Genomic DNA, 16,283 nt, shown 5'->3' with positions numbered 1-16,283 from the left:
TCTACAGCCAATAGCTAATAAAAATATCTCTCTGCACCAAACGGTCCAAAGTTTCACCTGAAGTAGGGGCTGTCTCAGTGCATTCAACATTTACAGCTTACTGTTCTGGGTGTAAAGTGAGTGTGCTTTTTAATGGTAGCCATGATTACAGCGTTCTCCCAGACCAAGTCCAACAACCTGGTTCACCTGCCAGCGAGAGAGGGGTTAATGGAAACTCCACAGGATGCACAGTCTCAATCTGCTTCACCCCAGAGTCCATCCTTCCCTATTCACAAGGGAAATGTACACTGGCACCCAGGCCCACATCACCCTACAACACTGGCACCCATGGCATTGAGAGAGAGAAGACAAGAATGACTGATGTGGAAAAGGGAAAATTCCCACAGCCACAAATCAGGGATACTTTTCAAAGATCAATGGTCAAGCTCACTGTGGAATTTTAGGCCAGTTTTCGGGCTGTATTTTCCCTTCTCTCCAACAGTAAATCCTGCTATTTGTTGATGTCAAGCTTACAGTACAATTCCAGGACTAGATCCCTGCCTTGACTCACCGTTACCCAGGGCACGCCACCCTGCTCGAGGGGCAGCACCCAATGCACACCACCCTGCTCGAGGGGCCATCTTTCGGATAAGATCTAAACAAAGGCCCAGAATGGCCTCTCCAGATGGGTCGAAAATCCCGTTGACTCCTATTCTAAAAGACAGGCGAGTTCTTCTCTGGTGTCAATCCGTTATCCCAACCTTAACACCACGGAAAGAGATTATCTGGGTCATCACGTTGCTGTTTGTGGGACCTTGCTGTGCACAAATTGGCTGCTGTGTTTCCTAAGTTACAGATGACTACTTCCTAGAAAGTACTCCATTGGCTGACCCACTTTGCTCTGACCCATGATATTAAAGAAGTTCTCTTCCTCTCCGCTCTGATTCAAACTTGCTTTGTTGTTGGCAGGCAGCAGTGTAACTCTCTGGGAGTTCGTAGAACTACAGGGTGTAGATCTCGAGTCAGCAGACACAGCTTCCGTACCTTCAGTTTCTTCTTCACGTTTGCACTTTTACTTTCAACTCATCTTCTGGTGTGTCCCACATGAACGAGTCTGTATTACACCCAGTGTGCACATATCCAGGAACCTGGGATTTGCTGAAAGTGTCAGGGAATCTGCAGTATAACTCCAGTCGATGGGCTCATACAGAAATGAATGTACTGTACTGCAGCTTTAATCTCACCTCTCCACACCTGACCAGCTGTCTCTCCTGAGCCAAGATCTACACCCTGTAGTTCTATGAACTCCCAGAGAGCTACACTGTTGCCCACCAACAACAAAGCAAGTTTGAATCAAAGCAAAGCAGAGAGGAAAAAAACACTTCTTTAACTATCATGGGACAAAGTGGTCAGCCAATGGAGTACTTTCTAGGAAGTAGTCATCTGTAATGTAGGAAACGCAGCAGCCAACTTGTGCATAGCAAGATCCCACAAACATCACAAAACACAAACACTTCAACAACACAACCAGAGGCCAGGTCGAGCTCTGTGGCACAAGTGCCAATTTTCTGATGTCTGAACAAAGTGGACCAAGTCTTATTCGGGTTTGGCTAAATGTGCTTGTGATTTTAGCCAGTTCCCACCTCACTCACTGACCAAGGCCAGTTCAGCAGGGAAGCACAGATTCATTTTACTGAACCCAAGAATCAATAACCCAGTGGTGGGAGTACTAATCACATTACAGTACAGTAATAGGTTCCTCACACAGGCAAAACGACACTGACCAGATAATTAATTTGCCGACAAAGTAATTCACTTAGCAATTCCTTGGAAACAACTCTGGAGCAGGCAGACAGTAGAATTCTACACGACATATTAAACGGAGAGAGAATTGCTGTGCAGGTTAACAGTGTGTTTGGGACAGAAAACAAAAGCTATTCTCAATTTTAATATTTCCATCCCCTACGATGAACAAAATAAAACATCTCCTCAGGTCTGCATTGGCGGTAATGGGCTGTTACTGATAATAATGAGCTAATCATTACTAATTTCCCTCTAGAATACTAGGAGAAAAATAAATCATTTCTCTCCCAAAAAAATCCCAACATCTGCAGCAATTTGTTTTTATCCCTTTAAATGTTGTGGTTTAAAAGGGCACAGAGTGTACTGACATATTCAGTACACAGGCTTTTAAGGCGATATTTATACAGATTTTAAGGATTTATGGTCTCTCTGTGCTTTCACTATTACCCTTCAACACACATTTAGTTTTAGTGTCTCCAAGTATTTCTTCCACCCCCCCTCCCCACCTGATACAAATTCAGAGGCAAACACACACAGTCCAGATTATGGCAACTGCTCTTACTGAAGTTCCAGTATCTGGACATGTTTTGTCTGCAAGTCTTTATTTCATTAACTATTTCAAACACGCAGAGCGCAGAGGTCCCCAAAGACAGTTATATGCAAATGAGAAACCAATGGCAGCTTAAGAATGCTTCTCTTTATTTCATTGTTAAATAAAACTACAGCCTCAGACTGTCATCAGTGTGGGTGCAATTACTACAGGGAGACACACAGATAACAAAAGAGAAAGGCAGCACTGTTTTTTGCCACAGTGCCTGTGATCAGTGCAGTTGTCACAGAGTCACAGACTCCTCCAATTAACCTAGGAGTGCTTTCACAGCTAAAGCATCGCTTACAACAGGGGACTGTAACACAAGCTGCTAAAAGCAGCACTAGTGCCAGTGACTGCAAACCCTTCTTTCATAGATTAATAAGGCACTTCACTGTATCAACCCCTCACCACAGGCTGAAAGGAACATTCACACCAAGTTTCAAGACAAATCTCTCAAGAAATAAGCTCCAAAAATGTACATGTAACTGAGCTCCCAAACTCTCAGCAATCTGACTGCCGTCCCGTGTAATAATGCACTCAACAAGACAGCAGCTCCTTCAATACACTGTCCCTTTAATCAACCCCGAATCTCACTCAGCAGCCAGTCCCCTTACCTCCTGCCTGAGAAATGAAGCTGATACTCCACACCATTCCATTCCTTGTTCCTGCACCACAGCAAGGGGGGGAAAAAAAATTCTACAATTCATTTGCATTCCAGGATGCATCACATGAGAGGGATTTTCCAATGGAGATGGAGCAAATATCCCAAAGGCACGCCTCTATAGTGCTGGGCCAGGTTAATGTTAACAGGGTTCTACCACTCCGCACTGCAGCAAGGGGTGGTACAGGGGGGACATTTACTGCCTCTTATTTGCTTTATTATGCTCGCCACATGAACAGCTAACTTGCAAAGGTGACACCCCACACTGGAGCTGTCTCTGGTGTCACAGAACTGGGTCGTACAGCTTGTTACTGGCCCCATTCACCCAGACTGAGAGCTGGGCACTCGCTCTGGCAGCACTGCGCTGCATTGTATTTTACTGCACTTAGACAATAATGATATTTCCTTGGCCAAGCATCAGTGGATGTGTTTCTAATCAATGTGGTGCCAGCAGTAGGTAGTTTATTTGCTGCAGTCTCTGTTGCTAGGCAACAGACCACTGACATTCTCCAGAGCAGCAAATGTTGGATCTCCTTCCCGCAGGAGTCCTGGTGATGTGATGCCAAACTGATACCGTTTTACTTCTTCTCAATTAATGCAAATTTATTGCATATCCACACACACATCCTCATCATTAGCAATTCCGAGCACAAGGCTACTTCCCAATATCACAGCCAGAACTCAGAAATGTACAGTCTATACCAGCAAACCAGAGAAACACGAATAATCTCACAGCTTGCTATTATTTCAGGATCAGAGTGTTTCTATCCCACACTGAGAGCAGCAACAACATTTTCATATTTTGGATGGCAGTTTACATGCAAATATCAAAGTGTTACAGCTTGCACATTTATTGCAGTAGTTCTTTGGTGCAACAACAACTTGCATTTAATTAGCGCCTTTCAGCAAAGTAAAGCATCTCAGGGCTTTATCTGACCAAAATTGACATCAAGCCACGCAAGGTGACATTAGGGCAGATGACCACACGCTGGGTCAAAGGGGACTGTCAAAGAGCGAGTGAGGTAGAGAGGTTTAAGGAAGGAATTCCAGATCTTAGGATCCTGGCAGCTGATGATATGTCTGCCAGTGATGGGGTGATCGACATCAAGGGTGCTTAAAGATGTTATAGAGAGAGTACAGCAAAGGATTATCAGGCTGATTCCTGGGATCTCACATGAGGAGAGACTAAGTCGGTTAGGATTATGTTCACTGGTGTTGAGAAGAGTGAGAGGGGATCTCATAGAAACTTATAAAATTCTAACAGGGTTAGACAGAGTAGATTCAGAAAGAATGCTCCCAATAATGGGGGTCGCAGTCTGAGGATAAGGGATAAACTTTTTTAGAACTGAGGTGGGGAGAAATTCCTTCACCCAGAGGGTGGTGAGTGTGTGGAATTCACTCCCACAGAAAGTAGTTGAAGCCAAAACGTTGTCTGATTTCAAGAAGAAATTAAATTTAGCTCTTGGGGCCAATGGGATCCTGGGATATGGGAGGAAGGCGAATCAGGATATGGAATTTGATGATCAGCTATGATCCCAATGGAGGGCTGAATGGCCTCTTCCTGCTTCGAGTTTCAGTGTCCCTATGAATTGGAGGAGCGCAGATATCTCTGGGCTTGTGGAGCAGGAGGAGAGAAATCAACATAAGCTGCCCTTTTACAACATGGCGATACACAGCCACGGGATCACAGCTTTCTTGTGATTAGAAAGAAATACGAGACACATGCATCCACACAAACATTTCTGCCGGAACAGCCTGAGTTAGAACCAAAGTGAACTCACACAGACAGAAAGATGTTCAGTTGGAGTGGGATGCTACTGATGTTTTAGGAGAACATCTGGTGACTGTAAACTCTTTGGTTCTGACAGGAAACTATTGCAGCTTTCAACATCTTTGCTGCAAAGCCGACATAAAAATAAAAACAACAAATATCAGCTATTTTCCACCTCCTCCCTATAAATACCCTGATCTTTCATCATAGACTCCCTGCTGTGCCAAAGGAGGCCATTCAGCCCATCGAGTCTGCTCCGATTCTTTGAAAGAGCATCCTACCCAGGCCCCTCCCTCCCCATAACCCCACACTATCAATCTTACCTACACATATTAGGCAACAAAGAGACAATTTAGCATGGCCAACCCTTCTACCCAGCACATCTTTGGATTGTGGGAGGAAACCAGGGCACCCGGAGGAAACCCATGCAGACATGGGGAGAATGTGCAGACTCCACACAGACAGTGACCCAAGGCGGAATTGAACCCAGGTCCCTGGCGCCGTGAGGCAGCAGTACCTACCAGCAATGCGAGCCAACGTGTCACCTCTTCATATCAAATTTACAGAGTATACAGGTTACAGCAATGTCTCATCATAATGTAAGCACAATGTTTACATCTGTAAGTGCAGAAGTTTGTTTTATAAGTTTTCCTGTTGGATATGGGTGTCACTGGTTGCCCCTTCACCAACTGCCCTTGAACTGAATCAGTTTTGACCTGTTATCAAGTTAATTTTGATTGTCAGTCAGAAAACATAGAGCACCCTCTGACACACTTACTTGTCAGGTATCACTTCTCATTCTAACTGGAGGCAACTCAATGATAGCAACCAGACCTCATTTATAATGAAAAGGCAGACTGTGCTAGACCTGTAAAGTTAGCGTCATTTCAATGCTGTTGTATACAGCGAAACACAGATCATATTAACTTACAAATTAGTGTCGGATTAACCTAATTTTTCCACCACATAAAACACAATATTACATCCATTATATTTTATAGTGACATGCATATTGGACATATAATGTTCTAGTGGATGTATACACAGAAAAATGACTGGGTGCAAAATTAAGTTTGTTGACCCATTAATTGACCTTATTCGTAAGGATTTTGTGCCGTCAGTTTACAGCAGAATTAAAGTCAATGGGGACCAGGTGAAACTCTCTGCTGGTTGGAGTCATACCTGGCACAAAGGAAGATGTGAAGTTAAGCTTTTTATTAGTCATGAGTAGGCTTACATTAACACTGCAATGAAGCCACTGTGAAAATCCCCTAGTTGCCACACTCTGGCACCTGTTCAGGTACACTGAGGGAGAATTGAGCATGGCCAATCCACCGAACCGACACGTTCTTTGGGCTGTGGCAGGAAACCGGAGCATCCGGAGGAAACTCACCCAGACACGGGGAGAATGTGCAAACTCTGCACAGACAGTGACCCAAGCCGAGAATCGAACCCGGATCCCTGGCACCATGAGGCAGCAGTGCTTACCACTACGTTGTGTTGATTGGAGGTCAATCATTTCAATTCCAGGACATCACTGCAGGAGTTCCTCAGGGCAGTGTCCTCGGCCCAACCATCTTCAGCTGCTTCATCGATGATCTTCCCTCTATCATAGGGTCAGAAGTGGTGATGTCCAAATGTTCAGCCCCATTCACAACTCCTCAGATAGTGAAGCATTCATTGAAGCATGAAGTAGGACCTGGGCAACTTTCAGGGCTGGGCTGTTAAGTGACAAGTAACATTCAAGCCACACAAGTCCCAGGCAATGGCCATCTCCAACAAGTGAAAATCCAACCATCTCTTCTTGACATTCAGTCACATTGTCATCACTGAATCCCAACATCCTGCGGGTTACCATTGACCAAAAACTGAACTGGACCAGCCTTATAAATACTGTGGTTACAAGAGCATGTTAGAGGCTAGGAATAGAGTAACTCATCTCATGACTCCCCGAAGCTTATAGAATCCCTACAGTGCAGGAGGCCATTCAGCCCATCCAGCCTGCACTGACAACAATCCCACCCTATCCCCACTCACCTGCCAATAACAAATAAAAACTACATAAACAAGTCACTGAATCACCAACAATTGAGAATACAGGTGATGATCATATTGATGTGTTTACAAATCTAGTCCTGAGAATTCATTAGTTTTTGCACTGAAAATCATATTACCCAAGAACCTAAACTCAACAATGCAAGTGACACAGCAAAGCTATTTGTGGAAGTGGGAGCTTGGGGGTGGGGGGGTGGGTGGGGGGGGGGGGGGGGGGCGGCGGGGGCTGCTTAGGCTGCTGAGTCAGGACCCAGATTTTCACAAGGATCCTCAACACGAGGCGTTTATTGGTAGGGGGATTGAATTTAGGAGTGGCAGCGTCATGTTGCAACTGTACACAACTCTGGTGCGGCCGCACTTGGAGTACTGTGTGCAGTTCTGGTCCCCACATTACAGGAAGGACGTGGAGGCTTTGGAGAGGGTGCAGAGGAGGTTTACCAGGATGTTGCCTGGTATGCAGGGGAGGTCCTATGAGGAGAGACTGAGGGATTTGGGGTTGTTTTCGCTGGAAAGAAGGAGGCTAAGAGGGGATCTTATTGAAACGTATAAGATGATTAGAGGTTTAGATAGGGTGGATAGTGATAGCCTTTTTCCTCGGATGGAGAAAGCTAGCACGAGGGGGCATGGCTTTAAATTAAGGGGTGGTAGTTATAGGACGGATGTCAGGGGTAGGTTCTTTACCCAGAGGGTGGTGAGGGACTGGAATGCCCTGCCAGCTGCAGTTGTAAATGCGCCTAGTTTGGGGGCGTTTAAGAGATCCGTGGATAGGTTTATGGACGAAAAGGGATTGGTTTAGATTAGTGGGTCAGTGTTTTTTTTTAAAAAACTGGTCGGCGCAACATCGTGGGCCAAAGGGCCTGTTCTGCGCTGTAATGTTCTATGCTCTAAGACATTAGGTCCCTTATCTGTAAAGATAAGTTTCTTTCAATTGTCTAATTCAATATGGCGGGAGGTGCACTGACTTGTTGCTTGTCATTTTCAGAGGTTTGGTTGCCAGTTCAGAGCTCTAAGAATGGGCGTAGCCTGACTGAATAACAAGACCATTACACCAAACCCACTTCTTTCACCCTCAATATCTGAATCCTTTACCTAAAACACAATCCTTAAATATAGATACTGATGTTTCCCTCACTCTGGTGTGTGTTTTCCACAATCACTAGTATCACTAATAAGAGTCTCAGGCTACACTGGGCAGGCTGAACTTTGCTCTGTGCACATTAACAGACATTCCAAACCCAGTTACCCTGCCAGTGACACCTGGGAAGTCACCAGGCAGACTTGCTGTGCACTTTGCCGCACGGCTGTTCCATTTCGAGATAAGCAGCTAGGATGGATTATTGAACCCGGTCCAATACTCAGGTCCACATGGACTTGGTAATGATCCAGAGTATGTGTCACAGATGAGGTTCAGCACCAATCCACAGCCGTTTCACATTTCCTGCGGGATATCATGCAAGATTTTACTCTGAGCAAAATTAAAACAGAAACATAAACTTGATGATGTGTACTGATTGATTTGCAGTAAGTTAGTTCTCTGATATTGTAAAATGGACACACCCACAGCAGATTCAAGCTGCAAATTTATTATTGAGTAAGTTTAACACAGGATGGTGTTAGATGTGATAAACACAGAAAATGCTGGAAAGCCTCAGCAGGTTTGACAGCAAATAAGGAGAGAGAAACATCCAGAACTGAAGACAGGGAGAAAGGTGATGGGTTTTATGCTGTTGAAACATTAACTCTGTTTCTCTCTCCTCGGATGCTGCCAGTTTTTCCAGCACTTTCTGTTTTTATTTCAGATCTCCAACATCTGCTATGTTTTGCTTTTACTTTGCTATTAATTGAGAACTTCTGGAGAAGCTTGCTCATTCAACGAGGGTACAACACAAATGCCTGTCATTGTCATGATGTGATGTACAAAGGCCTCGGTGAGGCATCCTGATACCAATGAAACCAGTGCTGAGTGTTTATTAACAAGTTGGGTTTCTGTGAAATTTTCACAAGGGCTGTCCATTTCTAGAATGGATGTGTGACAAAGCCAGCTCAGACAAACAGCAGGCATGCCAGGTGATGGGGCAGGACATGGGTACAGCTGGTGGCACTGCAGGTCCTTCACAATGACCTTAGTGTTTCTTCACACAATCTCCCATTTACCTTAACGTGGAGATGCCGGCGTTAGACTGGGGTGACCACAGTAAGAAGTCTCACAACACCAGGTTAAAGTTCAACAGGTTTATTTGGAATCACGAGGTTTCGGAGCACTGCCCCTTCATCAGGTGAGTGATGAAGGAACACCGCTCTGAAAGTTTGTGGGACCATTTACCCCAGGGATACTTGAGCTAACTGCAGAGTCTTTCTGAGATTGAAGAGAAATCATCACATTAAAAATTAAGTAGAAATCAGTGCAAACATGACCTGTTACACACAATCTGTAAACATGTTAAGGAACCATGTCTCAACTGCCTGAAATATCTGAAATAATGTTTGAAAATCTTTTTGTTGGCATGACATTGCTAACCGCCAACGTCCAAAGGATTTCTGTTTGTTATCCTTCATCTCGCAGGAACTTTTTAAACTGGTTACATCAAAACTCTCCTTTGAAAATCAGAACATTTAATTTATTTTCCAAATACTTGGTTTCTTCTAAAAGGGGCAAGGTAAATGTGGTAAGAACTCTCACCAGGTTGGACTTTAACCTGGTGTTGTGAGACTTCTTACTGTGTTTACCCCAGTCCAACGCCAGCATCTCCACATCAAGGTAAATGAGGCCAGCACTTGATCTGCTGACAAAGAGGTGATGAGTGAAGCTGCAACATTTTTAAACACTGAGCACACTTCCTAAATCAGCTACAGCTCGACAGTAGGTATTTTGGGATGGTTTGTTCCAGGAACTGAGTTTCCACAATTCCTAAAAACCATTAAGTATGCATCTAGAAACAGGGGAGTTAAGAGTCACCAACTGAATCTACTCGATGCACATGCGTCATTGAGTCAAAGATATTTTCTTTAAATATTGTTATGCCTCCGCTTTGCTCTACATATTAAAGGTAACCTTGTCTTAGTTTTTAGCCTCTGTGGGAAAGGTCAGTCTGTAACCGGCTCCTGTTACTTGTTCAATATCACACTGTAACTTGTTATGACTGTATGAGGGGGAGGGAGAGTGATTCCCCTAATCTACCTCTCCATGCCTGACTGGGACTGGGATGTTCAGTTAATTTGAAGTGGATGTGTTTTGACAGTTCTGTATGAGCCCCACTGTGAAGTGTTACTCAGAGAGATTCTCTTCACTTAAACAAAGAGTGAAATATGTTTCTTGGAGCTATTTTGCAAATTAAAATAAACTAAGTAAATTGCAATCATCGTTCGTCACACACATGCTCCTGGGTCCCACACATGCACATGCATACACACACACACACACACGCACACGCACGCACACGCACACACTGACACACACGCGCACACACACACATACACTGACACACACGTATACACACACACACACACACACACACACACACAGACACGCACGCGTGCGCACACACACACACACACACACTCTGAGCCCTCCAATCATACAGCCTCCAACAAGCCTCAGAATCAGATATTAATGTGAGACAGTGATGGCCATTGCAGACACGCCAGTCATGGTAAACGTCTTTCCTGGGTGGACCCTACAGAGGATGTTAGAGCTGTTGCTGCTTCACATGGATAACCTGAGAGTCCTTAGCACGATGCGGCACCCAGGCCCATTCTACTCTCACTCACTTCGTGGGCTTTCAGATCTTCAGTGATGTCCGATGTACTTTGGCTGCAATCCTCGAAGCGAGGTCTATAATGCCATCCTTAATAAGGAGAAAAGCAGGCCAAACAAATCTCCATGTGAGGTCTCACAAAGGCTTCATTCAGCCCCACTGCACTCTTTAATCCTACACTCAAATCCCTCTTGTAGTTGAAGCTAACTTGCCTGTTGCCTCCTTACCTACAGCCTTCACCTGGACATTAGCTCAAAATGATAATCTACTAAGGATGGTCATTAATAATTGGACATGTCCAGCACAGCTTCCTCCAGACACCAAGAGCAGCCTCTCTCTGCTGACAGGACATTACAGAGTTTCACTGTCTCAGCCTCAATCTGCATCGACAGTGTTCCTGATCTCTCCACAAAGCAGGTTTAATTCCCCTCCCAACATTTATGAATTATTTCGATGTGTGCTTGAAATGCTAAAGCAGACAAGGCCATGGACCACCAGCTGGAAGGTGAGATGTGAAAGTGTTGGTGTTTGACAACAGCACAGACACAGTGACTGAAAGGACTTCAGTCTGTGCTGGAAAACTCCATGGGGTGAATTTTCCCATTCTGCCCACCACGGGAATCGGAGCGGGTGAGGGGCGGACCATGGAAAGATCTGTTGAGCTTGGGCGGGATTTTCCAGTTTTAGGGTGAGCAAGTCTGGAAAATCCTGCCCTGTGTCTTTAATGACTCCACACCTCACATCAGGGCAAATGCACCTGAACATTTTTCAGGTGTTTCCCCGGGCTGTCGACAGTACAGCCAGCCCAGAGCCTGAAATCACCCAATACAGATTCACCTTACACGAGAGTCACTGGGTAAAAATGAAGAAGTCAGCTGACTTTTGTCATGTGAGTGGTACTGGGAATGTGGTCCATTGTCACAGCTCTGAACGGGAGAGATTCACTTCAAAAAGCATGAGGAATTGAATTTGAAACCCTCTGGTCTACAGTAGCATGGTGTCGTGACACTGAGAAACTCGTGCAGAATACCCTAATCTAAAGCTGTGTCTTGTTCAAAGGTCGCCCTGTGACACATGGATTAATTGGCATTTATGAGTCACCTCGATCACTGTGAGCTCTCCATTCCATAGTGAAGGGATTTGCGAACAGTAATCTATAGCCCCCGATGTGTTAAAGGTTACACAGCAGAAACCAGACATTTATCCAGGAAGAGGTTTGAACAAAACACTTCCAGTAGAGTTTTATTAAATCGCCCTGTTTTTGATTAATTAATTTGATTAAATAATTAATTAATTTGATTACATTATTTGATTAAATAACTGTTCAGTAACATTTCCTTGCATTTGTTTTTGATGCTGGAGATTGAAGGATGAGGGATGGTAAAAGGGAACGCAATCCGAGGCTTTCTGTGGGTTGACCATGAAAGAATTGTCACACAGAGGGTGACAGATTAGGAAGGAAGGGCTGATCATTTCTCCTGGGTCATATTACAATTGCTTCTGATTTAACTGCGTGTCAGCTACACCCAAGAGAGACACCATCAGAGATTTCCCATTCTGTGGCTGTGTCTATGTCAATGTTGCACTTGTCCAAACTTCGCAGCTTTCCATCAAACAGTAACGATGGATGGAATTTCCCCGTCCCACCTGTGGGTAGGCGTGGTGAATCTAGCCAAAATCCCGCCAGTGTAAAATTTTCCCAATGGCGGGCCACTCTTCCCATTGCTGGAGGTGTGAATTCCATTTGCATTTATTTTTGTCTCGTGAATGCTGGTGGCTCTAACTGCCCACAGGAACCCTGTCTGGCCTCCAATCTTGTGAAGATGTCGGCATTGGACTGGGGTAAGCACAGTCAGAAGGCTCACAACACCAGGTTAAAGTCACCTGATGAAGGAGCAGCGCTCTGAAAGCTTGTGGCTTGTGCAACCAAATAAATCTGTTGGACTTTAACCTGGTGTTGTGAGACTTCTTACTCCAATCTTGTGTCAGGCCAGGAAATGACCTTGTTCTGAAGCCCCATCAGTAAAGGCATTCTTAGTTTCACAAAAGGCTTTGAGTGAGTGCAGCAAAGCCTTCCTGCCATCATGTTGCACTGCTCCTGATGTGCTGAATGGGGCAGATCGATTCCTGCCTCTATCTCTTCGCCACACTGCTCTTCATGGACAGAACCGTGGTTATTTGTATTCACATGGGCATCACTGGCTGGCCACCATTTATTGTCTATCCCTAGATGCTTGAGCCATTTAAGAATCAACCACATTACTGTGGAACTGGAGTTACATGTAGTCCAGACTAGTTAAGGACAGCAGATTTCCTTCCCTAAAGAATATTAGTGAGCCAAATGGGTTTTTCCAACAATTGACAATAGTTTCACAGTCATCAGTAGATTCTTAATTCCAGACATTTTTTATTGAATTCAAATTTTACCATCTGCCGTGATGGGATTCGAACCCAATTCCTCAGAACATTAGCTGAGTTCCTGGATTAATAGTGAGCGATGATACCACTAGGTCACCACCTCCTCATTGCCCCTCTTGGATCCATTGGCCCTCCTGAGACAGATCAGCATAGCACAGTGTTCACTGCGCAAAGAGTGAGGGCTCACGATGACAGATAGACAGACAGGGGGTGGATAAAGATGATCAATGGAAGGCAATGGGAAGACGAGGGGAGGAAAGCTGAACCCGACAAGGCCACATGAAAAGCCTCACAAACAAGGGGTGGATAGAGCACCAAGTTCAGTGTGGGCACCTTGCAGGCGATGGGCACAGGGAGATGGTGGTTGAATCGAGGAACAGACTCCCTCTTGAGGCTGCTAGCCCTTTCCTTTTGGGTTACTGACATCTTGTGTGATCTGGAGAAGACAGATGGGCACATCTGCCCCGATTCCAGATGGTGAAGTCTCAGAGATGGGCATTCTCCGTTGGCCTAGGGTGGGATTGAACAAACCTTGGGCGAACATGCTGGTAAAATTACACCCTAAGTCTCAAACATGGAAAATTCCACCCAGGGGTTGAGTGTCTGTTTTACATTTGATCACCTTGATTCCAGTAAGATAAGGTCAGCACTGTCCTGCGTGTACCGTACAGGTAGACAGATTGTTCCAGGTAAGGCTGCTGGTGATAATCTCTGCAATGCAGGAACGTTCAATTCATTCAGGAAAATATATGTTTAAAGAAAGGTTTTCAATCTTTTTGGTCTCCTTAGAAACCTTCAGGTAATCTCTCCGGGGTTAGAATTTACCTAGAAAGTGCTTCTTTCACAAACAAGACAGTTTCATCAACTAACTGAACACAGCCCAGTCTGGACTAACATCTGGGATCCTTCACTCACAGAGGAATACACTAATTAAATTATCAGTACAATGCAAGATCCACTTTGAGTCTGGCTGGAGCAAGGCTGCAGGAACCAGAAATTAAACAGATTTTTCTCATTAATTCTTCTTCAGCCGAAACAACTCAATTTCCAGCTGTGAGGTTCTGCTTCCCACAACCGATGCTTAAAAGCAGACTCCAGGCTGGCACACAGTGCAGTACAGATGGAGACCTGCTCTGTCAGAGGTACCACTTCTTAAACGCGACATTGAACCAGGACCTGGATATCCAAGATCCCATTCTCCCCAGTGTCCTCACTAATATTTAAGAACATAAGAACATAAGAAATAGGAGCAGGAGTAGGCCATCTGGCCCTTCGAGCCTGCCCCGCCATTCAATAAGATCATGGCTGATCTGTCGTGGCTCAGTTCCACTTTCCCGCCCTCTCCCCATAACCCTTAATCCCCTCTCTTATCAAAAACCCATCAACCCGCTTCTTAAAAATATTTAGCGAGGCAGCCTCCACCACTTCAACGGGCAGAGAATTCCAGAGATTCACCACCCTTTGAGTGAAGAAGTTCCTCCTCAACTCCGTTCTGAACCGCCCCCCCTTTATCTTGAGGCTGTGTCCCCTAGTCCTACTGTCCTTTCTGAGCGGGAAGAGTCTCTCCACCTCGATCCTATCCATCCCATTCATCATCTTATACGTCTCAATGAGATCTCCCCTCATTCTTCTAAACTCTAACGAGTACAAGCCTAGTTTATTCAGCCTCTCCTCATAGCTCAACCCCCTCAACTCCGGTATCAGCCTAGTAAACCTCCTCTGCACTCCCTCCAGGGCCAAAATATCCTTGCGCAGGTGCGGCGCCCAAAACTGCACACAGTACTCCAGCTGCGGCCTCACCAATGCCCTATACAGCTGCAGCAAGACCTCCCTACTTTTATATTCAATCCCCCTCGCTATGAAGGCCAGCATCCCATTCGCCTTCCTGACCACCTGCTGCACTTGCAGGCTGGGTTTTTGCGACTCATGCACAAGGACCCCGAGGTCCCTCTGCACCGTCGCCTGCTGCAGTTTTTCGCCACGTAAGTAATAGTCCTTCCTACCATTCTTCCTACCAAAGTGGACCACCTCACACTTGCCAACATTAAATTCCATTTGCCATTTCCTGGCCCATTCGCCCAGCCTATCTAGATCCTTCTGCAGACTCTCCACACCCTCCGCACAATTTGCCTTTCCCCCAATCTTGGTGTCATCAGCAAATTTCGACACCCTACACTCGGTTCCCTCCTCCAGATCATCTATATAAATGGTAAATAGCTGAGGCCCCAGCACCGACCCCTGGGGCACCCCACTAGTCACCAACCGCCAATCCGAATAGCACCCATTGACCCCCACTCTCTGCCTCCTATTTGACAACCAATCCTCTATCCACGCTAACACCCTACCCCCAACTCCATGTCCTCTGACCTTCTGCAGTAACCTCTTGTGAGGTACCTTATCAAACGCCTTCTGAAAATCCAGAAAGACCACATCCACCGGCTCTCCTCTATCCACCGCCCTAGACACATCCTCATAGAACTCCAGTAAATTACATCATCTCGATCACTATTGCACTGCTGCTTGTGGGATCTTTGCTGTGCATTTGATGCCAGATTTCCTAACACTGTAACAGTGGCTACACATCAGAAAGTATTTATCCCAATTGTCTTTGAAGTGCGTTGGGACATTCGGAGATTATGAATTGTATTTAAATACACAATTTCTTTTTCCTAACTGCGCTTGCCACTGATTTCTGTCCACCCAGAAATTAGTCCTTGCTCTGTCTCGAGGTCAGGATTCCCAAATCCTGGATTTCAGTTTCTTCCACACTGCAGTTTCCCCCTCTTTCTGTTTGTCTGTCTCCACTGACTCTCCCGCTGTAAATACTCATTACACTCTGAGAAATGGGGCTTTGTTTTTTTCACACCTGTTTCCTTTCACGACTTTATCTCCAGTTGAGGAATGTGTAAATGTTTCCTGGATCCCTCTTCCTCTCCCTGTGTCCCCCACTTCACACAAAGCACAGCCCCAGGCACTGTTTTGATCAATTAACTGATTATCAAGCATTCATTTATTTAACTCCTGTTCTTATTCTGTCTCTGCGTGCTCTCCTGCTGGACCGTAAACCTTTAGCACAGCAGTTGAAGAGACTTTGTGGATTTCCCAGGCAGAGTTAGAGAGCAGAATTGGCCGTTCTGAAGCCTCGGGTTTGGTGGTGAGTTTGTGAGTGGGAATGATTCTTGCTGGTGTGTGGGACGGTGGCTGAACAGACCTGATCTTGCACTGTTTAGCTCATCATTTATCCACCTG

General features: G+C 45.3%; 1 protein-coding gene across 5 annotated transcripts in view; it reads right to left on the bottom strand.

Annotated features, from left to right (window-relative positions):
* LOC145360327 (polyhomeotic-like protein 2) overlaps nucleotides 1-3,076 on the bottom strand; it is a 256,660-nt gene extending 253,584 nt beyond the window's left edge. For all 5 annotated transcript variants that reach the window (XM_080215518.1, XM_080215522.1, XM_080215523.1 and 2 more), the window contains exon 1: nucleotides 2,989-3,076. The gene's annotated coding sequence lies outside the window, so the exon portion shown is untranslated. The remainder of the gene's footprint in view (nucleotides 1-2,988) is intronic.
* Nucleotides 3,077-16,283: the final 13,207 nt, after the last annotated feature.

This window comes from Carcharhinus amblyrhynchos, chromosome 30, assembly GCF_965287045.1.
Source record: "Carcharhinus amblyrhynchos chromosome 30, sCarAmb.v2.hapA, whole genome shotgun sequence".
NCBI lineage: Eukaryota > Metazoa > Chordata > Chondrichthyes > Carcharhiniformes > Carcharhinidae > Carcharhinus > Carcharhinus amblyrhynchos.
Note: the sequence above shows the minus strand (reverse complement) of the source record. Positions and strands in the feature narration are given on the sequence as shown.